Raw genomic sequence first — 27,180 nt, forward strand, 5'->3', positions numbered from 1 at the left:
ACTTTCTTCAGAATGTGGGGCCCAGAAATCATCAGTTTTCTTCGTCCCTTTTCTTCTAAGACATGCAAAGATAACACTGACTTTTGGCTCTTGAGGATAAACTACTGGACAAAATGGTTATTGTGACATTTTCAGGAAGCACAGATGTTCACACTCCATTCATAACAAAAAGGCATGGATTTACCCAGACTTCCTCAGCATGCAGATTTATCAGAGATGTTGGAGAAGGAAGCAATTTGACTAATTATTACACCGCTTATTTCTAAGTTCTTTATGCAAAAATATGTTTAACCAAGATATGAAGAATAGATTTTTATTTCTCCTTTGTAGATGCCCCAAGTAAAACATCATGTTATTAGTTAATGCCTTTGTTAAAAATACATTAGGGAAAGGCACTTTCTTGCTGTCAGTTCTGCTGAATGCACAGGTAAGCTATTGATAAAGCACTTACCTGAACACTATGAAGGCTTGGCCTCCCCTGCTCAGGAGATGAAACGATGGATGAGGTAAACTGCAAAGCACATGAGACTTCTGCCTACCAACTGCTTAAAAGATAGAAAGGTCCCTGGCCAGAACAGTATGCAGAGTGCTATAAATTCAATTACATCATTACAAACAACTTTAATTAAGTTATTACATTGTTGTTTTCTTTAAGGGGAACAAACAAAACCTTCCCTTTGGACATTTTGCTCACAGGAGTACAGTCTTTCTCAGTGTTTGCCAAGAGAGCAGCTCAGCCTCAGACGTTGTCAGTACTGAAGGAACTCAGCTCATTTCCAAGCCTTGGGTTAGGACCTGCACAGCATGTGAGGGGATTAAGGAATTCCTCCTTCTTTATTAGGCTTGGTTAGAACTTACCTGGACTGGACCACACTTGACCATTGAGGGCAATGGCTACAGTGATGTCCTCACTTCTCCCAAAGCATTTTCCCTTTTCTGAAATCAGTAAAAAATCATGGCATTTTCATATTGTCTTGTTCAGAACAGATGACTGAACTCAGAGTCTCCAGCATACTTTCTACCACAGGCTTGGAAACCTCTAACTACATGTACAACAAGGAAAGATGCCTTCCAGGATAGGGTGGCTTCGCTAGACTTCTAGGTGTAGGCCAGTGAGATGCTCGGAGAGCACACTCCAGTCATTAGGAAAGTTCTCAAGCTCAAAGAATGACTTTTCTAAGCTCTTCTCCAAAGCCATTAGGAACTGCTTTGGTACTGAGTCCTCTCGAAAAGACAGGCTGTGCACTAGTGGCCTAGAAGTCGGGCACTGCAAGGTCCTGAGACCCCGATACGATGGAGCTCATCTGGAAGACTTCTTGACTTTTTCTCTAACCTCACCCTAACCATAACCTCTCTCTAGTAAAGAGAATGAAGATAATGGCATGTATCAGTCAAGGTAGGGTGCGCAAGGGTGTATGTATCCATCAAGGTAGGGTGCGCAAGGGTGTATGTATCAGTCAAGGTAGGGTGCGCAAGGGTGTCTGTGTGTGGGATTCAGGCAGCATCTCTCCTACTGTTTAACCGTTCCCTGCTGAAAGCGGTTCAGGTCAGCCATTTGAGTCCCCTTGAGAGAGAAACAATACCCACCCTGACTGATGCTATGTGAATGGCAGATGAGGGTAGGATAGAGAGCATGCACCTTTTTGTGATGATATTTTAACATTTATTTATTTGTACCAGAGTTTGAACCCATGACTCTGAATGCAAAGTACAACTGGCACTCAGCAGCATCCCCAGCCAATTCCCCAGGTCTTTGCTCTTAACTCACAATGATGGGCGAGAAGAGACTCAGCTTCCTATCAATAAAAGGTGACACCGTGTTTCTGGAATCCCAACCATAAGGCTCAACCTGAGTGCTGTCTCCTCCGTAAGTCCCCTGGTAGCCCTCATGCCAGAGAAGAGTACCTGTTTCTTCTGAATGACAATCCCACCGTGTGTTTCTCTATTGCAGTAAGTTGATGGCCTTGCAGGAGCTGCTTGAACTTATCCAAGTGTATGGTAGCCTGGAGGTACCTAAACCCTCTAATAGAAAGTCCTAGCTATAACGCACATGTCATTTTGAATGATTAATCTTGCAAAATTCAAGACAAATCCTGGTTCAGGAGAGAAGGTCCAGGTAGGATGCCTCCCTTGCCTTACAGTGTTGGGAGGTAGAATTCCAAACTAGCTCAGAAGCACTGGAAAGATAACAGTATGCAGAGTGGAGACAATTCCTTAAGTCCTAAGTGGAATTAGACCTGAAAGCCCCATAAATAAGTTTAGCATCGTCTGTAGATTCACCTTGGGTTTGAAGTGCTTTTGAGTTTAAGGTTTTTGTTTTTAATTCTTCCTTGCTTGTTTAACTGTTTGTTTTGTATTTACTTGGTAGTGAATCAGAACGATAGGAACACTTGTGACTTTCAGCTTAGACTCTGGAAAGAGAATAAAGGCAAATCTGTAATACTGCAACAAAGATCCCACCAGGAATGGTGGGCATGACACAGAAAATATCTAAAGACATACACGGAACTGAGGCATACAGTAGAGAGAAGAGTTAATGGCTGGCACACTGTCCTGTGGCTCATACACCACAGGCATTTCAGCCTGCACTGGTAGTTCGTGTTTATATTCTTGGCATGCTGCAGGAGATAGATTGACTTCAAATGGCCCTGAGTAGGAAGGCACGAGGGTGCCTGGAAGAAGCTTACACAAATCCTCTCTGCAGTATTGGATCCATACCTGACGCTTTCACGGGACTCCCCCAGGCCCTGCTAGGGAGATAGTGATTCTTTAGAAGCAAGTAAGCTACTGTGAGAGATGGCCTCCGCAATGAAGAGTTAGACTGCTCAACAGAGCGACAGACTTTTCAGATCCAGACCATAAAGTCCAAATGCTCAACATGTTTAAATACAAAAGGCAATTTAAGACTTAGACAATGAGTTATACACTTATCAAAGAGTGTTAGGCTAAATTTGAAATGTCTAGGGTTGAAAGATACAATCATGGAAAGCGTGTCTCAACAGAGAAAACACACATCTGGACTCCTGCACCAAGGCCCAAGCCCTTTAGCCCAAATTCTCAGAGCTAAGTAAGCTGTCTGCTCAAGAAAGTCTTATATCAGTCCTTGGAGGATTATCCTGGGCACCGGAGTTCTTCCTGCTGGTCTGGATGGAATGTCTTCCAGTGGGCGGTGCTGAAGGCCCGATCCTCAGCTTCGGTGCCGGAGGCCACGGAGCCTTTCAGAGGTGGGGATGATAGTTATGTCATGGAGGCATGCCCCTGAAGGTCCCTTCATCCGTCCCTGTGCTTTCTGGTCACTCCGAGCTGAGAAACTGAGGGAACACTTGCCAACCCCCTTGATGTCATTCGTGTCTATGGTTCCAAAGCAACGAATCCAGCCAGCCATGGGCTAGACCCTCTGAGAACATGTGCCTAGGCCAATCTTTCCTCCTTTTTTGAATGTCTCGGGAGTTTGTCACAGTGACCGAAAGCTGGCCTAAGATGAGACCTCATTTTCCACTACTACTACATCGAGAGATTACATTTTTGGCATCTGAACTTCTCAGAGACTCATTCAAATCAGAATGCTATATAATTAAAAAAAAAATAGCCAGAAACAAAAAGGCATCCATTATCAATACATTTAATAACATACTGAATATGAAACTAATTGTGCTATGAAAAACCAGGCTCGGAATAGTATATATTGATAATGTTAATAAAAACTGCAAAAAACAATAAGCTAGTAATCTTTACTGGCAGGATAAATCAATGGTTAGCTGTCATGGCGAGGGAGATAATGAGAAGGGGGAATTTTAAAGGGCTTGAGGAAAGCTGGAAGCATGATGGTATGATAAATATCTGGATCATGGTCCTAATTCTGCAAGTGTATGCAGATATTTATACTTACCGAAGCTCTTTGAAGCATAAACTTAAAGTATGTACATTTTTGTATTTTGATTAATAAAAGTAATAAGAATTCAGGTCACAACTGTTGGGTGTGTCCAGGGAGTGGCACACTCTTGCAAGTCACACCTGTTAGGTGTGTCCAGGGAGTGGCACACTCTTGCAAGTCACACCTGTTGGGTGTGTCCAGGGAGTGGCACACTCTTGCAAGTCACACCTGCTAGGTGTGTCCAGGGAGTAGCACCCTCTTGCAAGTCACACCTGTTGGGTGTGTCCAGGGAGTGGCACACTCTTGCAAGTCACACCTGTTGGGTGTGTCCAGGGAGTAGCACCCTCTTGCAAGTCACACCTGTTGGGTGTGTCCAGGGAGTGGCACACTCTTGCAAGTCACACCTGTTGGGTGTGTCCAGGGAGTGGCACACTCTGGAAGTCCCATCCATGTCTCTCAGTTCTCAGTTCAGTTGCTGCCATTTCTCATCTGCTAGAAAGACTGTTGTTCTTCCATCTAGTCTGGTAATGGAAGAATGGAATTGATGCTGTCCAAAATGGGTTTTTCCCCTCCATCCAACACTGAAAGATGTGACAGATGTGAGCTTCCATCAGAGTCTCCTTTCACGGAGAAACTGCTCTGGAAGCAGGTCTCAGGTTTTAACATCCTTCTAGGTAGGATATCTGCTTTCCATGTGGCGAGGACGGCATTTTTCTCCATCTTTTGGAGGAAGGGGTCTTGGTAACTGAACATCAGTCACGAGAGCCACCTGGGGAGTGGCAGATGTTCTAGAGGAAGCCTCCTGGTGACTTTTACATCTGGCGGCCTTTCAGAGAAAGCTCACTTAGGCTAAGTTCTGGCTGAGTAACTGACTGAGAGGAGAACCAGTGGCTGGTGCAGGTAAGGATAGCCTCCCTGATTAGTGTGACACAGCCATTTGTACTGTAGGTGACAGAGGAACAAGGGAGATGGTCCTTGGAGGACCACATGATTGATAGTGGCTGCTTTGTCTTCTGACTCTGTAGGGGTTCCAGCTTCATACATTTAGGCCTTCAAGTCCTTATACCTGGAAAGGGCTATAAACTTGTCTGGAGGTCACCTTGGGTGTTCTCAGGTGGCCCTCCAGAGTCACAGTCATACTTATTATGTGCTAGGCCCCCGATGGTTACTGGTTCTATTCCCAGGCTGCACTCTATATCTGGAGAAGGCAGATATGGAAACAGATTGTGATTTAGGTATAAAGCAGTAAACAAACTGACAGACAGGAGAAAGTAGGTGCATCTGTCATGGGGCAGAACTTGTCCAGAGCTCCACCTCTCTGTGCTTCAGTTTCTTTCTCTGCAAATGAGGCTGAAGGGTCATTATGAGAAGCTAAGTTAATGCAGACTAAGTTCTTAGAACCTTTTAAGTCCCACAGATATGCCTATAGTAGTTTTTACTAGTTAATTAGTTAGTTAATTAATTAAATTCATATCTCAATCACAGCTTCCTCTCCCCTTCTCCATCCTGGCTCCTTCCTTTCACCTCAGAGAAGTGGAGGCCTCCCATGGCTATCAATCCACCTTAGCATGTCAAGTTGCAAGAAGACTAGGCATATTTTCTCCTACTGAGGCTGTACAAGGTAGCCCAGTTAGGGAGAAGGGATCCAAAAGCAGTCAACAGAGTCAGAGACGGCCCCAGCTGCTGCTGTTTGGAGTCCCACATGAAGACCAAGCTGCACAACTGTTATACGTGTGCCGAGGGCCCAGGTCTGTCTTATACACGATCTCTGGTTGATGGTTTGTTCTCTGTAGGCCCCTATGGGTCCAGGTTAGTTGATTCTGTAAATTTTCTTGTGGTCTTCTCGATCTCTCTTTGATTCCTTCAATCCTCTCTTCCCGCTTCCCAAGCTCCTTCTAATGTCTGGCTGTGGGTCTCCACGTCTGTTTCCATCAGTTACTAGGTGAAGCCTCTCAGATGACAGTTACGCTAAGGTTCAGTCTGCAAGTATGACAGAATACGATTAACAGCATCTCTCTCTCTCTCTCTCTCTCTCTCTCTCTCTCTCTCTCTCTCTCTCTCTCAGCATGGGTCTCAAGCTGTCCACTCCTTCAATTTCTGCTCCACCTTTACCCCTGAAAATCTTATAGATAGGACAAATTGTAGATCCCAGGTTTTGCGGCTGGGTTGGTGTCCCAGTCTCTCTATTGGACGTCTCGCCTGGATACCGGAGATGCTGGTTCAGGCTCTGCTTCCTCCGCCTCTCATAGTCTTGTCTAGGGTCACCCTCATAGACTCCTGGGAGTTTGCTTTGTCCTAGGTTTCTAGTTTGTCCCAGAGATGCACCCCACCCCCAACTGACTCCAGTTCTCTCTCCCAGTACTCTCTTTGTCCTCCCCCAACTTGATCCCTCCTGTTCCCCTCCCTCTCCCCCTGCCTGTCCCCCACCTGAATCCACCTCCATCCATCCCTATGTCTATTCTATTTCCCCTTCTCAAGCTCCTCTCCAGTCTCCCCAGAGGCTCAGGTCTCAGTACCTTCTTCTGCCTTTGGTCCCCACAGGCATGAAATCCTGCCATAGTCTGAACAATGGAGGGGACAGGGACCTCTTGTTGAGGACATCCTCTGCAGCAGTCCTTGGCTGGGCAAGAATGCTTTACTCATTGGTGAAGCACACACACACACACACACACACACACACACACACACACACACACCCTTCTACTCCAACATGGAAGCTGCCCAAACGTTCCTCTGTAATGATGCCATTCGTCTCTCTAACATGTACTAAGCAAGGTCAAGGGTGGGAGTTCCTGTGTGAAGTCAAGGTGGGCCTGAGTTCAGAACTGCCTTTCCTAGGTGATGACAGGAAGTAGATAATGCCCCACCCACCCAGTTCTGCAGGCATGAGTGTCTGCCAGTCTGTCTGCAGGCATGAGTGTCTGCCAGTCTGTCTGCAGGCATGAGTGTCTGCCAGTCTGTCTGCAGGCATGAGTGTCTGCCAGTCTCAGGAGTGTCTGCAGCCTCAGGACCTCATTGCCTCATCCCAGGCCGATGTTCACTCAGGCGCTGGCTCAGTCCCCCTGGCTGCACTTCACAGAGCCTGCAAATGAGAACGAGTTGTTTGGGCTCTGCTGAGGTCTTTGAGCTGAAGTTAAAAGACCTCTGTGTTTTTTCTGTGTCAGCTATTCCCCTGCTGGATTCATGTCTGCCAGATGTACAGGGGGCTACCATTCACCGAAGGATTTTCTTGGGGTCCCCAGGAGTTGAACAAAGACAACTCTGCCCACAGGATCATAGACTAGAATCTGCTCCAGAGCCACATCTTGGGTCCAACTTTACCACATTCGATCTGACCATTCTGCCATTCCACCATGTTGACCAAGTAGATATGGCCCATGAGTACCAGGAACCGAGCGAGCTACACTGAGTCTGCCCTGTGCCACTGCTTTGCCTCACTGTGACACCAGTCCTATGGGATGCGCACTGCCCTCAAATCCCTTCTTCAGATAATACAGAGGAAGAGAGAAGATAGAAAGAGAGCGGGTAGGAGGAAGAAGAGACTCAGCAACTCTTCCACAGTCCCTTAATCCAAGACGGAAGAGCCAGGTTACTGTACAGTACAGTGGCTGTACTGTCACCCCAACTCCCAAAGCCAGTAGCAAAACAATCTCAATTCAGAGTCATCTATGAGGATTCTGTCAGTGATGGGAAGAACGTGTGTGTGTGTTGTGTGTGTGTGTGTGTGTGTGTGTGTGTGAGATGTATACATGTGTACAGATATAGGTAAATACATACATATCTTACAACAAATATTGCTGCAGGCTGAAATTCTATTAATCCCGTCTAGGCAAAGGGGTATAAATGACAATACAGGCCAGCTTGGCAGTTCTTAGATTCGGTTTTGCTGCCCTACTGTGTTCTCTGGGGTCACCCACAGATTGTTTCTGAGTGGCAAGGGCTCTGGCAAAACCTTTGTCTAGTTAACATCTCCCTGCTTCCCTTCCCCAACATGTGAGATTGGACCTCCTACTTCTGAGCAGACTGTGGAGATGTGGGGAGGGAAATGGAGGGCTGTAACTCTGAAAACAGTAACTCCTTCAGTCACTCCTACAAGTACCTGACTCTACTCAGAAGTGTCAGGTTGTCATGGAAACGTGTTTTGTTTTTATTTTGGTCTTGGGCTGTGGTCATTGTCTTGTTATATCTGCCTAGAAAGAGGAGGGAGGGAGGGAGGGAGGGAGGGAGGGAGGGAGGGAGAGAGAGAGAGAGAGAGCAGTGTTTTACCCAGCAATCTCAGGGGTCAATGCCGACAAACAGGTTGAAGATGAAGTGGACTGAAGGAACCCTCAGGGTAAGTCCCCAGGTATCTCACCCCCATTACCCTATCACAGAAGCAGAGGACTTCTGTCACGGTATCCTCAGTGCTGTCTGACAGCCACCCAGACTCTAGTCCCTGAATGATCCACCTCACATTCCCGCCTGCCCACCGCCCACCCAGGTTCTTCCGCTCTGTTGATACAGAATAGTTCATCTGTGGGCGGGAATGAAGGTTCCCGGGGTTGCTTGGTTTGCACAGCTCACAGCCTTCCTTGATTGCACGTCCTGTAGCCTACATTTTTATCGCTGTATCTGTCATTTTTCTTGGCTTGCCACTTCAGTCACTCAAAACAGTGTTGCTGTATTGCTTTGGAATCTCTTGGGCTTTTTTTTCTTTCGTGGGCTTTGCATCAACTCAAGGGTAATAACTGCAGGAGTGGAGAACAGCATCCACTGCAGTACACTCCCACCATCAGGGCCTGCCTCCCAAGGGAAGCAGAGAGTTAGCCATGGCCCCGGTTCACCCTGTGCCTGGGGCCGCCTGTCAGCAAACTCCATCCTTATAAACACCCTCAGTTGCAGGATTCTGTGTAACAGTGGGTAAAGTCATTAACATTCATGGAGAGGTTTGTCTTTACCTAAGCATGAATAAGGAGTTTGGATGTAGAATGAAGATTTAGCTGAACAGTTAGGCCTTCTGTAATCTGTTGCAGTTTGTAAAGGGTGACCTTTCCTGGTTTAATCTCAGGAAACCAGAGTATCCTGGGGCTTGTTTGGAGTGGCCCTGATGGCCTATTAGAGTCATTTGCTTAGATACTGAGTTGGTATCTTGTGTTTGATGTAGCCAAAGAGAGTTCTTGAATCTCCTTGACCCCGGTGCCTTCACAAGTTTGCTGATGACTCTCTGCCCTGCACCGTGGCACAGTGACTCAGGTCACACACCTTGGAGTCATCTTGACTCTTTGTTTTCCCTTTATTCCCTGTAGCCAATCCTAGCCAACCTTGTCATCATTGCCTCTGTCCCATTAGTGGTGTAAGCCACCATCTTCTCATGCCTAAGCCATCACCTGGCATCCTTGCTGGTCTCTGTTTCCAGAAATACTTGATTGCTGGCTGTTCTTCACAGGAAGTTGGAGAGCAGTGTCCTTATTCTGCTCCCTGAGTTCTGACCCCTGTCTTGTATCTTACAGTGTCTTCCTCTCCATGACTATGCTGGTCCAGCTACCATACATGCTTCCTTCATATATGCTAAACTTGTCTCACACGAGGGACACACACACACACACACACACACACATATACACACACACCTCTTCATCAACACTCTTCTCTTCATCAACACTCTTCCCCTGGAACTTCCGGTATCTGGCTCTGACTTCCTATCCTGGTCTTGGCTGGAAGTTTGTCTCTACTGAGAGACCCTCCCTAAGTTCTTACTGCATAACCAGCTCCTCTCAGACCCTTCCAGCCGGCTTCATTGCTCTCCTTTCTCATTCAAGAGGGAATAGTAGGAGGGACTGTGATCTCACCTGGGCAATTATGGGAGCATCCTTGAGGATCCAGTAAGTAGGGTCATGCAGAAGCAGAGAGGAAGAGCAAGCCTGGGACCACACCCTTCCCTCCACATTCCTGCAACCCAGCTTAGCTCTGCTTGCAGGAGCTTTTCTATCTCCAGCACCTACTATGGTGCCTAGCAACTAACAGAGCTCATTGAGTGTCCCTGTTCTTGGAAGGATGGGATGGAGTACAGGAGAGTTAGTCTTTGGGAAGATGAAAGGAGTGACTTGCAAACTGGTGACTCGTGGAAGCTGAGTGGTGTAGTGTACCCCTTGCATCTGTATAGCTCACGCTACCTTATTTGGCCAGCACCCCTGAGTCCCTTATCCTTGCTTGACTCTTGGCTATTGAGCCCAGGACTCCCAGAGGACCTGAGGTCCCAGCTGCACCGAGTGTCTTCTACCTTTATTTTCTGCTCCTGGCTTGGTTCCATGGCCAGATTAGTATGTAGAGATGTGGGCAGGGAGGGAGTTAGACTGGAATCTGAAACAGAGCCAGAGAGTAGGATAAGAAAGAGAGAGCTTTCATGAGCACAGGTGCCTGACAGTCTCAGGAGACTCGCCTTGCATCTTGTCAAAGCTCTTTGCTTAAAAGCCCGAGGGAACAAAGACATTTTCCTTTAAAAGAAATCTGCCTATTCACTGTATGCCATGGCCCCTTTCCTCCCTCAGCCTGGGGACTATGGAACATTTGAGAGGTGTCTCAAGCTTTCAAGATGAAACTCTACACAGCAACTGGACTTGACTGGGTACTGCTTGCTGCTGCTGTCAGCAGAAAGCTTGCCTACCAAGCTCTACTGAGTGCCTGGGGAAGGGCTCAGACTTGGTACCTGTGCCGGGTGAGGGGCTCCAGCTCAGCTTCCACTTTGCTTCTGTTGTCAGGATACTGAGTATCACTACACTAAAAGGTCAGGTGCCCCCGAGCGTCTGTACTTGTGTGTTAGTCAGGAGGTGATCCACGGAGGAAGAGAGGCCTGGAGATGGCCACAGGCACAGCCCAGGATGCTGTTCTTCCTCACACAGACATGAAATCAAGATGCTCTGGGCCTCAGAGATGCGTCTGCTGGCTAATTACATCTCTGCAAGAAGTTTAGAAACTACACAGCAAATTTCTTGACAAAAGGATGATCTTGGAAATTGCCGTCTCACAGTCCATGGGTTGTTTGCTCCGGAGGCAAGGTCAACCCCCTTCCATTAAAATGGAACCTTAAACCAGCAGCCTGTCTGGAGTGGGATTTATATGTTTGGTTAGAGAAAGTATTGTCTCCATTTGTATTGTTTTAAGTGGCACATCATCCCCAGGTAGTTCTGCATCTTCATGGGATCACGACCAAGTCAGAAAGAAAAACTGTCAAGGCTCCTAGTGTGAGATCCAGCACTCCATTCCACTATCGACCAGTGAGCTCGACCAGTGACCACTGATTTGGGACAAGATCAGGGGTCATTAATCCCTCCCAATGGCAGAAATTTCTGTCCTCTTCTCCTACAGGCTGGAAATCACACCTCTCCAAACCCCACCTCTCATTTACCTAAAACATGAAGCTTTACCCAGAAAATAATTTAGGGCTTGAGGCTGCCCCCTTACTTCAGTCAGTAGACCCCTTCTCATTCGAGAAGTCCTGAAACAAGCAGGTACCAGGCATCAGCGAGGGGAGGGAGGAGCCTAGGGCCTCTAGGAATTCCCCTGACTATAAGCACACCTGGTATTGCAAATGTGCCGCAGGATTTACTTCTTCCAAAGTCAAAATGTGAAACCGTTTTAGAACCAGAAAGCCTTTCAACACGAGGTTTCACAGTGTGTGTGCATAGAAACTTACATTTCAAAGGGGCTATCCTCAACTTCTACACTGATCATTATCATTAAAAATACCCAGTATCCCCCCCCACCCCACCCCAGCATCATGACCATACGTCTATATGATCTGAAGGTAAGCCCCAAAGTTCTAGTGCTGGCAGTTGCAAGAGAGCATGACTACTAAATGCAACTGGCTGATAAAGACACCATCTTCAGAAGGGATTGGTACTTGTCACACAGAGAGTAGTCCTTGCAAGACCAGCCACTTAGGTGACCCTTTCTCTACATGGCCCAGTTCTCTTTCTGTTTCACCAGAAACCAAACCAGCAGGGCTACTGATCTGCACTTCATCTTCCCAAGCTGTGAGCTTCGTATAGCTTTTTTTTTTTTTTTTTTTTTTAAATTAGGAAGTACTGAGCATGGAGTATTTGTTGAGAACAACAGAACATGAACAAATAGAAAAATTTCTACTTCAAACGAGAGGCAGTTGCTGATATCCACCCCACCCCCCTCCCCCCCATATTTGTCAGAACTGGATTTGGGTAAGGGCCGAGTTTGGAGGAGTTAACTAGAAAACACCTGGAAGGCTGCAAATAAAAGCATTGTGGGTAATTCTTCTGGGGCTCAGAAGAGACTAGGAAGGAGCAAAACTGCCTCACAGGCGAGCTGAGCGCCTGTGACCAGAGTGCTAATGAGCCTCGGATGGAAGGAGAGGATGCGCTTTTGGAAATCGGAGCAAAGGTATCCTTATTACACACTGCAAAGAGCTTGGGTGAATGGCATTCTGGCCCTAGGCCTAGGGGATTATGGGAAGTGGAATTTACCAAGTCCATGACCTTAGGTGTCTTGCAGAAGAATCTTCCTAGGAGGATGTTGGAGGAAGTCTTGAATGGTTTTAATGGATACAGGAGGATTCAGGAGCAGCAGTAAAACCTAAAGGTGGGCTTTGCAATAGAAAAGAATATAAGATTTGGTCCCTTCACAGCCAGATCTGGGAAGGGACATAGAAAGACACAGGCACACACACAAACATGAATAAACAAAGAAAAACATTGATGAGTTCAACACACATCAACCCAGCTTCTGAGAAGCCAGCTGTTTTTAATCTGATCAATAGAGGAAAGTCCTCAAAACCGTTTCAGAAATCTACTAGCTCAGGCCAGAGACTGCGTGGCGGTCTCAGGAAGCAAGCCAAAGGCATCCTTACAGCCTCCCTGTGTGTCTCTACCACAGGAATCTGCTTTACCCTCTGTGTGCCACAGCCATGGCTCACGATGGCCCACCCAACCGTGGCTCATGTCACTGTTTCTAAGGCAGCAAGCAGCAGACCTTGAGATCACATGATGCTAATTCTAGCAGGCATGCCCAGTGTAAGAGCTGAGGGGTTATGACAACTTCCACTCAGACTTTAGAGGAAAGCCTGAGTCACCAGGCAGAAGGGCAGGAGGCAGCTGCACCCTGAGACACCAGGCAGAGGGGCAGGAGGTAGCTGCTGCAAATATTATCTAGTGTTCTGCTTACTCTGTTGCTGGGAGTGGTACTACCACTCTTTAAGCTCCAAGAAAGCAACATGTAATGGCAGGCTGGGGACACTACAGGTATTAGCTTGCAAATCAAATCTCAGAGAGTAGCCATGTGGGCTGTGACTTGACAAAGCCATGCAGGTTGGAGTTGCCTGATGCTCTGGGAGACCCACTGTTGCCATACTGTGCATAGGACACTGGACTCTGAGCTTTCAGATCTAATGTCTGTCCTGTTGAGTTTCTGTCTTGCCGAGAACCTGGATTCTGTCGTATTTCTCACTTCTTCCTTTGGGATAGAAATGTTTGCCTTGTGAACACTGTTTATTCTGTGTCGCTGGATCTTGGAGGTGTACGCATGTGGCTTCTGTTTGATTTTACAGGCTCACAGCTGGGAAGAGTTTTCCTTGAGGCGCAGATGAGACTTTGAACTTGTTTTAAGCAATGCTGGAACAAAATAAAGACTTTGGACTTTGGGAGATGGAATGATTATATTTCATATTGTAAGAACAGTGCCTGAGGAGGTTTTTTTAATTTCTGGGACAAACTCAACTGAAGAGAGGAAGGACTTGGGTTCACGATTCTGGGACTTTTATAATTTTCAGTCTTTCCTCACTCAACTGTATTGTTGAGCCGGTGGTTAAGGCAAAATGTCATAGCAACAGGGGCATGTGGCTGAGAAAGCTGCTGACGTCATCATAACCAGGAAGCAGAGATGTATAGAGAAAAAGGCCAGAGACAAGGTAGGTGGGCTCCCCACGGCCCACTTCCTCTGATTAGATGACACTTGGCACAGTTTCTGCCATCTTTTAAGACTCTATTCAGTTATGAAATCCATCATTAATCTGCCTGTTAATTAATGGCAGAATTAGTACAAGCCTCAGCCCATGGGGGGCGTTTCATCTCTAAACCATAACAGATACAAACCTTTGAACCCGTAGTGAAATCCTATGGTTCGGGCGCTCTTTGGGTGTGTTTACTTCCGCTCTCCTGGAAGAAGCTTACCCCCAGTGTAGTGGATTTGAAGTCATGGAACCATGAAGAAGTGGAAGTAAATGCTTTGATACATTCTTTCCCTCCCCCTCCCCCCTTCCCTGTCCCCCTCCCCCCTGTTCTCATGCCCTCGTAAGGGAGCCTCTCCTTTAGAATCTAACTCCCCTCAGGAGATTGGGTTCTTATTGAGCTGTTGGGTGTACACAGCTCAGGGAGCCATCTGACTAGAGCAGTGTCACACACTGGTGCTATGTTTGCATAATGTCCAGCCCCCTGCCTCAGGGAGTAGTAGCCAGGCAAGATGGCCTCTTACTTCTTATACTGTAGAGGCAGTTTTTACCCATATGAGAAATCTGGTGACCAGGCTGAGTGAGGGGGGCTGGAGGATGAGAGAAGGAACCAGAAAGTTCCAGCAGCTGCTGTCAGGCAGGCTCCTTACTGGAATCTAGATACCCTCTGCCATCGGGCTTGGTCAGATTAACCCAGGAGGTGGCACTAGAAAACACAGGGTTCTTTTTGGTGAGAAGGAAGAGGCAGGCTACCTAGGGAGCCCTGTGCTAGACAGTTTATGAGCATTGTCATCCATTGGCCTTTAATTTAACAGCCTTTAAATTAGGCACCGTTACTTAGAGAGGACAGAAGGGAGAACCAGGCTCAACTAGTGTGTGGCACAGCTGTGATCAAGCTATGCCCTGCCACAGAGCCTGCATCTCCAGCCCTGAGTGACTCACGGGTGAGGAGGGGCAGTTTTCAGAGGGTAGAGAGCATACAGCTCCCCCCTCCCCCATCAGGTTGACAGAATGACAGGAGCTGGTTTGTCCAAGCCACCACCATTGTTTCTGTTATCCCTCTTACAAATGAGTGTGTGTGGAAGGTGAGGAGGGAGTCTTCCTTGCATGTGGAAGCAAGCGTCTTCCTTTTCCCCCAGGACCTGTTCCCTCAGAGACAACAGTGTCTCTCTGTTAAGCCAAGATCCCCAAGTCTGCAGCACACTGAGGCCCCGGACATCCTGCTGTGGCTGAGTGCTGGTGGGCGAAATAGGAGAGGCTGCTCTCACCTTTCAGATGCCTTGGAGCCATACTGAATGCTGGCTCCAAACTTAAACTTTTCTTGCCTTTTTTTTTCCTTCTAGCAACCTGTAGGCCTTTCTTTACACTTGCCCTTAGATCTGTTTCTGGCACCACCGTTCTGCCTTGGGAGCAGGTGAGGCAGCCACCGAGGGAACCCGTGAGCCCCAAGACTCTCAGAGCCTCCCTCACTACTCGTTATTCTATGTGCTGGAGGTCACTTCCGGTAGGATGACATCCTTGGCAATACTCCACGCAAATGGTTTTCATCCTTTCAAGTCTTGCTTTGTTCTGGTTATAAGTGCAAAACTGAGAGATGGTGGAATTAAGGGGAGACCTTTGCTTTGTGTAGAGCCCCCTGACTACTGCAGATGGCAGGCCCCTTGGAGAGGCCTTTTCTTCCTAAGGGATTGTGTAAATGACAGCCTATGGAAGGAACTGGTGAAGTGGACTTGACATGGGGCACTGGGGCACTGGGGCACTGGGGCACTGGGGCACTGGGGCACTGGGGCACTGGGGCACTGGGCAGCTTACAGAATGGTGGAAACAAAAATCAAATATAGATTGATTCTTTCTCTGTGTGTGTGTGTCTGTCTGTCTCTCTGTGTGTTTCTCTCTCTGTGTCTCACTGTCTCTGTCTGTTTCTGTCTCTGTCTCTCTGTGTGTCTCTGTCTCTATCTCTGTCTGTCTGTCTGTCTCACCCTGTGATGTGCCTTTCTCCTACAGAGCCTTTAATGAAGCAGTAATCTTACTCTAGTACTCTTACAGAAGGCTTCTTCCAGAGGGCACAGGTTATTTGACACATCTCTGTCTAGCAGCGGCTTCCCAGTGACTCACTTTTTGCGCCCTTTCAGATAGATCATGTGCCCTACCAACACACCTCATATTAGTGCTAAGAGAGTGATGAGGAGCCTCTGCCCTCTAAGAGTCTGCAGTCTCTGGGGCAGGAGAGAGGTTAATGGCCCCAGGTTGAGTGGGATGTTCGAGGTGATGCTGTGCTGGCCCATCCTTGAATCCTACGTCTTGCTGCGGCCTCTGAGCTGTGCCCTGGCTGCTCCATGCGGCTGTTTGTCAGGCAGAAGAGGCAGAGCATCTCATGGGGATGGAAGTATGGCATCTTTGTGACACGGTACTCAGGTATACTGAGCACCATCTCAGAAGTGGAATGGAAACACCGTAACAGCTGCGGCTTCCTGAGTCTGTAGGGATGAAGGGGTGGGAGTAGGGATAAGCACACAAGCTAAGCCAGGCCCTGAGATGAGTCCTCATCACCATCTTAGGTAACTCTCCTGACTCCAAGCAGCATTCTGGTTATAGGTGTGGCAGCTGAGCACCTGGGCTCATAGGCTTTCGGAAGACACAGAGTAAGGAAGGGCCGCGTGTTATCCTGGGAGGCTGGTGCAGTTTCAGTGCTGTTGGTGGGCTTCCAATAGCCCACTTTCCTGCCACATAGTATGCGCTTTTAGAGGATTAGCTGAGTCCATGCTGTATGGCATCCACGAAAGCTGTTATTTTTATTCCCCTTAGGCACGACATTAAATTTCCCACAGTGAGTAAGGCTAGATCCTGGGAAGATCTGAACTCAGGTTGGTATGTCCTAAGAGCTCCGGCTGGAGCCTTTCCTCCTCCGCTGGCCTAAGAAACAGGAAGCACAAAGGCTGCAGTGGCTGACATATGGCTTCCCTGGGAGGCTCACAGTGGCATCCTTCTCCTACAACACAGGGACAATAGTAATTGATGAGCTTAATTGTCTGTGGAAAGGACATGATGGGGGTGCCATGCTGTCTGCAACACAGAATTTCCTGAAACAGAAGCACATATGTTACAGCACAGATCGACTCCACAAGGCAGGGCTTTATCCGTACCATTCACAAGTGTCTCCTCTCGCGGAGCGTGATGTTATGGTATTTGAAAAATCACTTGGTATGTAACACAAATCATGTTAGACAGAGAGCAGCTAGCTTCCTGCAGATCACAGTTGCCCTTCCTTGATGAATTTTGGCCTGATTAACCAAGTTCCAGATTGACATCAAAATATGTAAGAGGAGACTGGGTAGGGGTAGGGTATGTGGGTGTCAGTGGGGAGGGGAGTGGAGGGGATTAGTTTGAACTTTCTAACTTTGAAATTGGAGAAGGGAATCCACAGAGAAGCTCGCAGCCAAGGGCAGAATACATAATGAGCATCTGGGACTTTGAAGCTTCTCTCTTTGCCTAGACCTTGGTAGGCCAAGGCCTGGTCCAGACTGAGCTTTCCTGGCCATGCTACACCCAAAGTCGCACAGCTAGCAGGAAGAGCGACGACCAACAAAACCTCAGAAGCTGTAGGGACTGTTCTCCTCTGGCCTTATCTCCTCAGGACCTGCACACCTGTCACGTGTCCTTATCCAAATATTTCCAGCATTCTTTACCACCACTTCCGGGGCATTATTGTTGCCAATATCTCTCCTCTCACTGCTTCCCACCTCTTTCTTCCTGTGCTGATTGCCAACCTATGGATGGGCTGACATACATTTTTAACATCTTACCCCAAGACCGAGCTTTCTGCAAGTTGTAACTCGTCTCTCTGTCTTTATATCCCAAGACATTATGCAGATCATATATTGCAAAATCAGATGCCTTCATTCCACCTGGCTTCTTCAGGTCACTTTTATCAACTCATGGTCCCTTCAGGGTCTCTGGGCTGTAGCTACAGACTCAAAAGAAAATGTAGTAACAAGGCAGAAGGTTCTACCCGAAGACATTTCTGGCCTTCTAACGAGCAGCGAGACCCATTAGCCTCTGGCTTTCGTCATAGGGCAGATGTTTAACAGGGTCAGCCTCCTGGGACACCTAGTCTGTCTGTCTCGGCTCTCATCAGGTTCTGATAATGATGAGAACAGACCTGCTGGGGGAAGACCTGTAATAGAAAGAGAGAGACAGTAGAATTTGACTGCCCTCACCAGTTTCACACCTCGGCTCTGTCATCAGAGAATGGACTCTCGCAAGGACATTTTATTACTTAAATGTATTTTTCCGCAGAGATGACGCCAAGTAAAGAAAGCCCTCTTTTAGTTATATGCCTTTTCTGTTCAGCACCACAGGATCTCTCATCTCTAAGCAGTAAAATCAGGCAGTAATTCAAAGTTTAAGCTACTGTTTTATTTTAAAAATATCACTTCAGTCTTGCTGCATTTGGTCAAAAGTCTGCTTTGGCATTTTTTTTTTTTTTTTTTTTTTTTTTTGGTCACTTTTATCTCTGGTTTTATTTCTGCTGGCTCTGATGAACATATATGGGGCTTTATTCAGCAAGACATCTGGGGTGTGCTTTCTCCAGCAGGTTAAAGGAGGAATGGGGTGGAGACATGGCGCTGAAGGGCAGCTGTAAATAAGCCAAGGCTGAATAGTAGGCGATAGTTATCTCGCAAAGGCCCAAGGTGAGATTTTAATGGCTGTTTTGACCTTGGTGGATGTTAGCTCAGGCCAGGAGTTGGGGGATATGCTTAGTGGGCATCTGTTTTCTCATTCTTCAGAGCACACTGAGGGTAACTGGGCTGGAAGCCATCCAGACTATCAGGCGAAATAATCTTCCATTGTATTTCTTCTGCCTTGCCTGTGAAGGCTCTACAGGCAGGAAAAGAAGTCTTTAACTCAGGGTCAAGGTTCTAGTCCTGAGACTAAGCCAGGGGCTTTGTGCTCTGTGTTACACCCAATAACATGGTTTATAGGCTACAGGGACAGACAAGACCCCGGTGCTGCCATTCTGAAGGTCCCCCGAGTCTGGAGTATGAATGGCCCTGCTGAGCTTGTCAGCCAGGCACAGGGGATTTAGTCATTGTGACTGGACTCCCAGTGACAAAGTGTCCCTGTCACCTGTGTTCCCCCAGTTCAGAACCAGGAGTTTAAAGTCACAAAGGACTTATTACTGAGCTATCTTGTCACAGTCATAAGTCTAATGTAGATGCTGCCCCTTCTTGTGGTTATGATGTGGTCTTCCTGCCCCTGCCTTTCTGCCTACAACACTTAGAATGGTCTTCTCTCCCACCGTTTCTTTAATGTACTCAGTTTCTCTGGTGATGAATCTGGCAGGTCTTTGATGCATTCTCTTCTTTTAGTCATTGTGATGGTTGTATATGCTCAGCCCAGGGAGTGGCACTATTAGAAGGTGTGGCCTTGTTGGAGTGGGTGTGGCCCTGTGGGCATGGACTTTAAGACCCTCATCCTAGCTGTTTGGAAGTCAGTATTCTGCTAGCAGCCTTCAGATGAAGATGTAGAACTCTCAGCTCCTTCTGAACCCTGCTTGCCTGGATGCTGCCATGTTCCAGCTTTGATGATAATGGACTGAACCTCAGAACCTGTAAACCAGCCCTAGTTAAATGTTGTCCTTATAAGAGTTGCCTTGGTCATGGTGTCTGGTCATAGAAGTAAAACACTAACTAAGACAGTCACTCTTTCAACTCAACTAATGATTAAAGGGTCTGCACCTGGGCTGTGTAGTGTTCTAAGAGCTTTGTGTGCTCAGGGGAAGCAAAAGACCAAGGCCTTGATCATGAGCAGCCTGCAAGCAGGGGGTCGTGACAGGGGCCCCTCCAGAAACACCCAGGAGAGGCTGCATCTCTGGGCCTTTCCTGATGCAAAAATTACATAATCCTGGCTAAATGTGTGTCCCCTTACAGAGATATGGCACCAGCATGTGACTTGGCTTGGTCCTTTCTTCCAACACTGTGGGTTGTGAGGATAGGTGACTCACAATGATACATGTTGATCTGAGAGCACAATTAAGCACACTAAGGGCACAGACCAGACCTTGACACAACAGAGCAGAGTATACCTTCTGCCTCTCTCCAGAGTGGCTTCCACTAAGCAATCGGTTCTGAACCTCGGTTTATCTGTGTGTTAGGTGGGTGTTCCAGTTCTTCCTGTGCCTGGACAGGGGTGAGCATTGAAAGAAAAAATTAGAGGTAACATTTTTAGCACAAATGCCATGTAAATGATTAGCTGTTCAAATCGATGATTCATGAAGACTTTAGAAGCCATTTCTGCCAGTGTTATAAAAGACATGTATGATGAGGGAAACATAGACATACTAAGGAAAAGTCCTGACATCCCAGTGCTGAGTTCTCACAGGGAAACAATGTCAGGAGGACAGGGAGAAGTGAGAAGAGCAGGAAGGGGACTGTGTGTCCCTGAGGGAGGGTGGCCTAGAAACCGGGCTGGTGTTGGCATGTCTTTCTAGGGTCTGTGCCAGTTACCTGGCAATAGTCAGGTAAGGTATGCCTGACTCACTATAAAAGGGGCTGCTTGCCCTCTCCTCACTCTCTTCCCTCTCTGTCCCTTCTCTTACTATTCCCCTCCCCCTTCTTCATGTATTCATGGGCCTCTTTTCTCTCTTTCTCTCTCTCCCTTTCTCTGTCTCTACTACCCCTTCAACTCCCCTCCACATGCCCTGAATAAACTCAATTCTATACTATACTGTCTTGTGGCTGGTCCCTCATGGGGAAGGGATGCCTCAGCATGGCCCACAGAGGCACCCCCTTCCCCCACACCATACCACACCTCCACCAAACATATCCCTGGCTTCTTTTTCATTTTTTATAAAACACATCAGCTGGACCCCAGAGGACCTGCTGGAGATAAATGGTGAGAGAGTGTCTCAAGCAGGAAGGGCTCAGGGTGGAAAAGAGGGGGGACATCAGATGGGGGACCATGGGGGAGAAGCAGGGACAGAGGGGACTCGGGGGCAGCTGATGACAAATCAGGGTCATGTTGTTGGAGAAAGGATCAAATGGAGACTGAATGAAAGTGAAGACCCGATGGCTCCAAAGTTTGGTTGAGGTTTTTATTGTAGACATGTGGGAAAGTACAGCCAGAGGAGAGTTCAGAGCAGGGAGAGAAAGTACCGAAGGAAAAGTGGCCAGGAAACTGAACTGGGCCAGGAAAGGAGAGAGAAAGAAACTGAGAGAATTGAAAGTCAAAAGAAGACCAAGAGAGATTCAAGAGTGGAGCCAAGAGAACATAGAGAGTCCATGGCCAAAGGGCGGGGTTATATAGGAAAGAGGAAAGGCAAGCTAAGCCCGGGGCTGGGGAAGTTTAGGATGAGGGGCAGGGTTGGAAGAGCTGGGAAGAACCACAGGTACAAGGGAGCTTGGCTAGGGCCAGCTTGCGCCTTGGTACACTAATAGGCATCTCCCTTAGCCTTTTGTCTGAGTTCCTCACTTAGGGACCGGGCAGTGACTGGCCTCAGAAGGGTAGACTTGGGTTTGTCTCAGGGCTTGCAAATAAGATGTTTCCACTTCCGGATCTGCCTGGGGGTGGGGGGGTAAGGTAGAGGGGAACGAACATCCAAACCTTGAAATTGTGTTTGACGTGGGCCAAGTTGTCCCCAAACCTGGAGCTGGGAGGTGAAGAATGACCTAATTCATCCAGTTTGACTGGTGAGGACAGCAGCAAACCCGTGTAGGATTGCTTAGCTGGCAGTTAGATGTAGTGTGGTAGCATCCATCTGTCCATCTACCCGCTTGTCAGTTTCTCCATCCCATTCTTATTTAGTGCCATGTGTGAATTGAAAGGTGAGCTCATGGAGCTTATGAGAACATGGGTGAGCATCAAAGTGCAGAGCATAAGAAACTCAGAGATGCCCACAGGCTCTGGAGCTCAGGGGTCCTTCCATGGGCTTCCTGGGGATTATGAAGTATCAGAGGGAGATCCCAGGGACTTGGCCAAGAGGTCTTAAGTCCGATCTATCTATCGGAGTCCTGAATGGGAATGGATGGATACATATGGGATGAACACATCACCAGCAGCCTTTTCTACTAGGCTAAAAATGAAGAGGATTGGAGAGCAGGGCATGGGTATGAGCTGGAATGGCTGTCTCGAACAAATCTGCATTTTGACAGAGACCACTCAGGTGTGGAGCTGCTGAAGCAGGGACAGAATGAAGGTGGGGCTGGTGGGAGACAGAGGAAGGGAATAAGTTATGTTGCTCGGCAGTGCCAGGAATGCCGCCAGTCGTGAGACATCTGCTAGCCTTCCGTTCTGCCTTCTTGATGGGCTGCAGGCAGCAGGGTTATCTTTATTTCCTGATAAGGAAGGAGGCTTAGAAGGGTTATGCAAATGGCTTTGATTTTCACCCCTGGTGATTTCCCTGGGATGTCGGATTCTCTTCTAGGCTCTCTGTAACAGGTGCAGACAGGAGCCAGCCTCCCCTCCCCCCCCCACCCCCCAGCTCCACCCCCGCCCCAGCCTGTCCTACATTTCCCTGGACTTCTGACTGTGGAGGAAGGATACTGCCCCGCAGTCCACTGGCAATGCATGATGCATGAGAGCACCGCAGACTGGGAGAGGAGCCCTTCCATGCTTCCCCACACTATTAGAGAATGAGGACAGGCAGGAGAGATGGAATTCTGAGGGTGTTTATAGACCCAGAGAGTTTATTTTAAGCATTGTGGGTACCCTAGAACATTGTCTTCCTTTTCTCCTGGAGCTGGCAAGCCCTTACACCCCAGAGAGATGAGAGACAGGATGTCCTGGTTTCTACTCTGCCTCTTGCACCTCTTAGGTATTTCCTGCTTCCCCTAGGTAAATATCTCTCTTGTATTTCTTCTCACTTTTCTTCCTTCCTGACCTCAGGACTCCAGGACCCAGGACTTCTCTTCCTGTTCTGTTCTTGCTGTTGTCCTCTCTTTTGTGACATGGAAATGTTAGTCTTAACCATCTGTAGTTTCTGGGACAGTGATTAATTAGTGAATTTCCAGCAAGCCCACTTTCTCCTGGCACAGACATGTGCCCATCACCAGGGTTTACCAGCAAGCACAGTTTCTTGAGGAGTGTCTAATCAAGGTCAACTTCAGAGACCTTGTCCCATAAATTGTGTTTTCAGGTCCTGGCTGGGCTTCTCTTCATTGCAGACTCCTGAAAATGCTCTTCCCAGAGGGCTCCCCTGGGAATGTCAACGTTTATCTGTTCCCCTAGAATAGCTGTGGGACCTTCTGCCTCAGTCTTAGTCTCAAGCGGGGACCCTGAACCTCTTTCTCTTTCACCATTTTGATGTCATTTCTCCATGCTCACGTCTCCTTCTTCTGCCTCCTCACTGAGCGCTCCTAGATGCTCCGACTGCCAAAACTCTGACCATGGTAGACGTCTCGGAGTCATAGAATACCACGCACCATCACACCAGAGCGTCTCATTCTTTAGCTTGGATATAGTGACTGACACATGGGATCATATGATACCTGTCCTACAGATAAATATGGACTATGTACTTGCTGTGTGCCAAGGTCTCAAAGGAGATGCTTGCTTCCATCTAGAAGCAGACAGATATACAGATTTGTCAGGATGGTGGGGGATGTTAGGAATTGACCCTGGGCATAGAGGCGGGGCCTGGAGGAGGAAACTGAAACAGGTGGGAAAGTGAAATGCTGGAGCAGATCTGTCTGCCCCTGGGCTGCTAGCCTTCTTTAGTTCTGTGGCAGTTAAGTTTCTTCTTGGAGCTCTTGTCCATTGGGGCTGGGAGAAAACCAGTCCTGATCAGTCTGTGAGTTTGCCCCTGCTGTGGGGCCCCATCCTGGTCTGAACTGACAGCTGAAGCAGGCACAGGGCACCAGCCAGCTCCAGGCTCCACCTTCTCTTCTGCTGTTCCTTCAGTTGGCATTGCCATCAAGCCCTTGCCATGCCTGGGTGCTATTCTTGGCACCAAGAGGAAGCAGGCCCGGGAGCCAGAAGCCCTTCCTCATCTGTTCTGTCCCCAAAAATTCTAGATGGAGGAGACATGCCATATAAATTTAGAACTATGAATTATCTGCAGCCCTCAGAGGTGTCCTGGCAGAACAGACAGCGAAGAAGGAGCAGCAAGGATCAAAAGGAAGGAAGCTTCTGGAGTGGGGAGCCAGAGACAGCTCAGAGTGGGACTGTCTGCGGAGCTGGAGGGTGTGCTGGGCAGGGAAGACCTCTGGGAGAGCCACTTTCTTTCCACCAAGTATATTACATGGGGTGGGGGTTGGGGTGGGGGTGGGGGAGAAGAGCTGCAAACTGAAGTTGTGGGTGTTGATTACAGTTGCAACCTGTTCCAGTATCTCTGCTGTAACAGGGGCTGGGGGCCGGTGTGGCAAAGCACTGATTTTTGTTTTTGTCTTTTTTTCCCCAAGCCCCTTTTACTATGGAAGTTAATCAGCATTGCAAACTGTTACAGTAGCTTTGTCTTCTCAGGTGTGTGTGTGTGCATTCGAAGCATCGTTTTCTAAAGACCCCCTCATGTGGACTCTTGCTTCTGTCTTTGGTATTTTGTGTGAGAGACTCCACACTGCTTTCGTTATGTACAATTTACAGTAACTTCATTCAGCATATCCTCTGAAAGTGAAAATTGTGTATGAACTGGCTGACCTTTGTCCCCTCTCTCATAGAAAGGGTTTGGCAGGTCATTGACAGGATCCTCGAGAGGGGGGGAGAAAGAGGAAGCTTCTCAAGAGAGCAAACACAGACGAGTCTTTTAGCCTCAGTTTCCTGCTTTGTAACGGGAGGAGGAAATGGTTCCCCACAAGGTCTAAAACCTGCGAGTCCGTGCACATGCATTTAGCCTTCGACTCAGTCCTGCTTGCCTTTATCCTAAAGATTTTATGTCTAGGGAAAACCTCAATTAATTGCCTCTTTAACAACTTATCGAAGGCCAGCTCTTTCCTGAGGGTTAGGCAGGTCTTAGTTAGCAGGATCCAGTCACAGCTCATAAAGAGCCCGCCCCCTACTGGGGAACAGGAGCAAGGACCATGCTTGCTGGCTAAAGTGGTCCGTGCTTAGGACAGGCAACTGTGGATTCTGGGAAGTCTTTAGGAACCACCAGGCAAAGCGAGTTAAAATTCCTTCCCAGGCTATTGATTGAATATATGAAGAACTTAAGACAGAATGAGTAAACTCTGTACACCGTCACCAAGATAAGTAGCTGTTAACGTCCTTGCCTGCATGTTTTGCATACACACCTGTATCCTTTCCCTGGAAGGGTTTAGCAGTTTACAGGCATTCTGAGGCATAATCCCTGTCAAAAGACCGGGATATCCTTCTATGTAACCACCTTAGAAAGCATTCACCATTGTGCTCATGGAAAATAATTTTAAAGCATCACCTAAAAAATAAAATCATGATGCTTCCCCCCCCCAAAGTCTCTTATAGTGTTGCACAGTTATTATTACCTAAGCACCAAGGAGGCTCACCTATTATGTTTGCTTCCGCTCTGCTAACCCAGACAGTGACTGCCACACCCCCAGCCCACCCCAAGGTATGGTTTTCTAGGCAGCTTTCTTGTCAGACGTCCTCTGGTTGGGGCTTTTTGATTCCCCTCCTGACTTGGTTCAAGTCCCGCAATTGTGGTACGAGTATTTAAAAGAAATATTTTTAGATTTATTTATTTTGTGTGTATGAATGTATTTTGCCTGCATATGTGTAAGTGAACTACCCATGTGCCTGGTGCTGGCATAGATCAGAAGAGCATGCCAGTCAGATCCCCTGGAACTGGAGTCACAGATGGTTGTGAGGGGCCGTGTGGATGATGGGAACCAAACTGGGGTCCTTTGCTTAAGCAACAGGTGCTCTTAACCACAGGGCCATCTCTCCAGCCCCAGCTGGCTGCAGAATTTTATAGAGCCACTACGGGTTTGTTTGTTTTTTTTTTTTTTTTTTTTGTTTTGTTTTTTTTTTTTTTTGATGGTGGCATATCAGCAGATCATGTCAGGCTATTCCATTATGCTACTGATGTGATGTCTCACTCCCTCTATTAAGAAGAAACATACCTTCTCTTCTCTGGCATAATGAAATATCCTATGTTATAACTAAACGCTTGGAAATAACAACTTTCTGTATAGTTTTGTCCCCATTCATTTTTTTCCCCACAAACATTTTGCATTGCAAAAATGACAACTTTCTAATTATACCTTTCTTTCAATAATAAAGATGGGCTATTTAAAAAAAAAAAGATGGGCTATTTTCATAGCAGCTTAGTTTAAAGTTTAATGTTCTGCCTCCCTTTGAAACTCCTCAATCTTATATGAGACACAGATGTGCAGAAGATATGAGGCTGAGTATACCAACAAGACCCCATCCTGGGTCACAAACAGGTCAACTGTCAGTTTAATGGAGACTGTCCCTGGCTGATGGAAACATGGCCCTATTTCCTGTCAGTGCCCAGGGCTTGAATGGTTGGGGACTCTCTGGAAAGAGTCAGGTGGAGAAACAAGGGACTCCTTGTTTGGCTCCATTCAGAACCTTTCCAAACATGCAAGCAAGTGCACCTTCCTCTACTAGCAGTTAAAAGACATTAATTTGACATCTGTTCTAGGCTCAAAGCCAGCAGGGCAAAGGACTGTCCCCATGGTGTTGATATGGCAGGGGAGGGGGAGACAGATAGTGTATGTGTGGGGGGCGGGGCGGGGCAGGGGTTGGGAATATTGAGTGGATGGCCAGGAACTGAGTGGAGAAACAAAGTGAATGGGAGAGAGCTACAAAGGAAGGTGCCAAGGTGGAGGTAAAGGGATCTTACTCCGATTGAGGAAAACCATCCAGGCTGGCACAGCTGGAGGGACCATCTGACGCTTGCAGGTAGTGGCCGCTCACTCAGTTCATGCCCAATTATTAGAGCCAGCAAAGCCCAGGGATTAGTTCCCTCCCTCTACTGCGACATGATTTTGGGCGAATGAAAACAAATCAGAATTCATCAACTGTGAACAAAATTGTCAACTGTGAACCGTCAACAGTCTGGTTTAAAAATAGAAGACGGATTGACGAAACACAGTGGAGAAAGCCATTTAAATAAAACGTTAAAATAATACCACAAGCATGCAAGGCCCCGGGAAGAGTGTGGAGTCCTGTGTGAGCAGTGAACTAGAGAGAAGTTATTAGCTCCGCTTTACAAATCACAGGACAGAAAGATTCACTGGCCATTTGCAGGAGATGTTTGGGTCGGTGTGTTGTGCAAAACAGAATCGAGGATTGGCTGGGAAATCTGCTAGCACATGTGTTTTTAAGTAGGTCAGTGTTTTGAGCACCTGTACACATTTCTGCAGTGTTTCCTTTCTCTGCTTCTCAGATGGTTGGGGAAAGCACTTTTGTTACAGCAGTT

The 27,180-nt window shown here is 47.5% G+C and overlaps 1 protein-coding gene across 4 annotated transcripts in view; it reads left to right on the forward strand.

Annotated features, from left to right (window-relative positions):
• Spock1 (SPARC (osteonectin), cwcv and kazal like domains proteoglycan 1) overlaps positions 1-27,180 on the forward strand; it is a 475,872-nt gene that overhangs the window by 360,206 nt on the left and 88,486 nt on the right. The window lies entirely within an intron of this gene.

This window comes from Arvicanthis niloticus, chromosome 8, assembly GCF_011762505.2.
Source record: "Arvicanthis niloticus isolate mArvNil1 chromosome 8, mArvNil1.pat.X, whole genome shotgun sequence".
Classification (NCBI taxonomy): Eukaryota; Metazoa; Chordata; class Mammalia; order Rodentia; family Muridae; genus Arvicanthis; species Arvicanthis niloticus.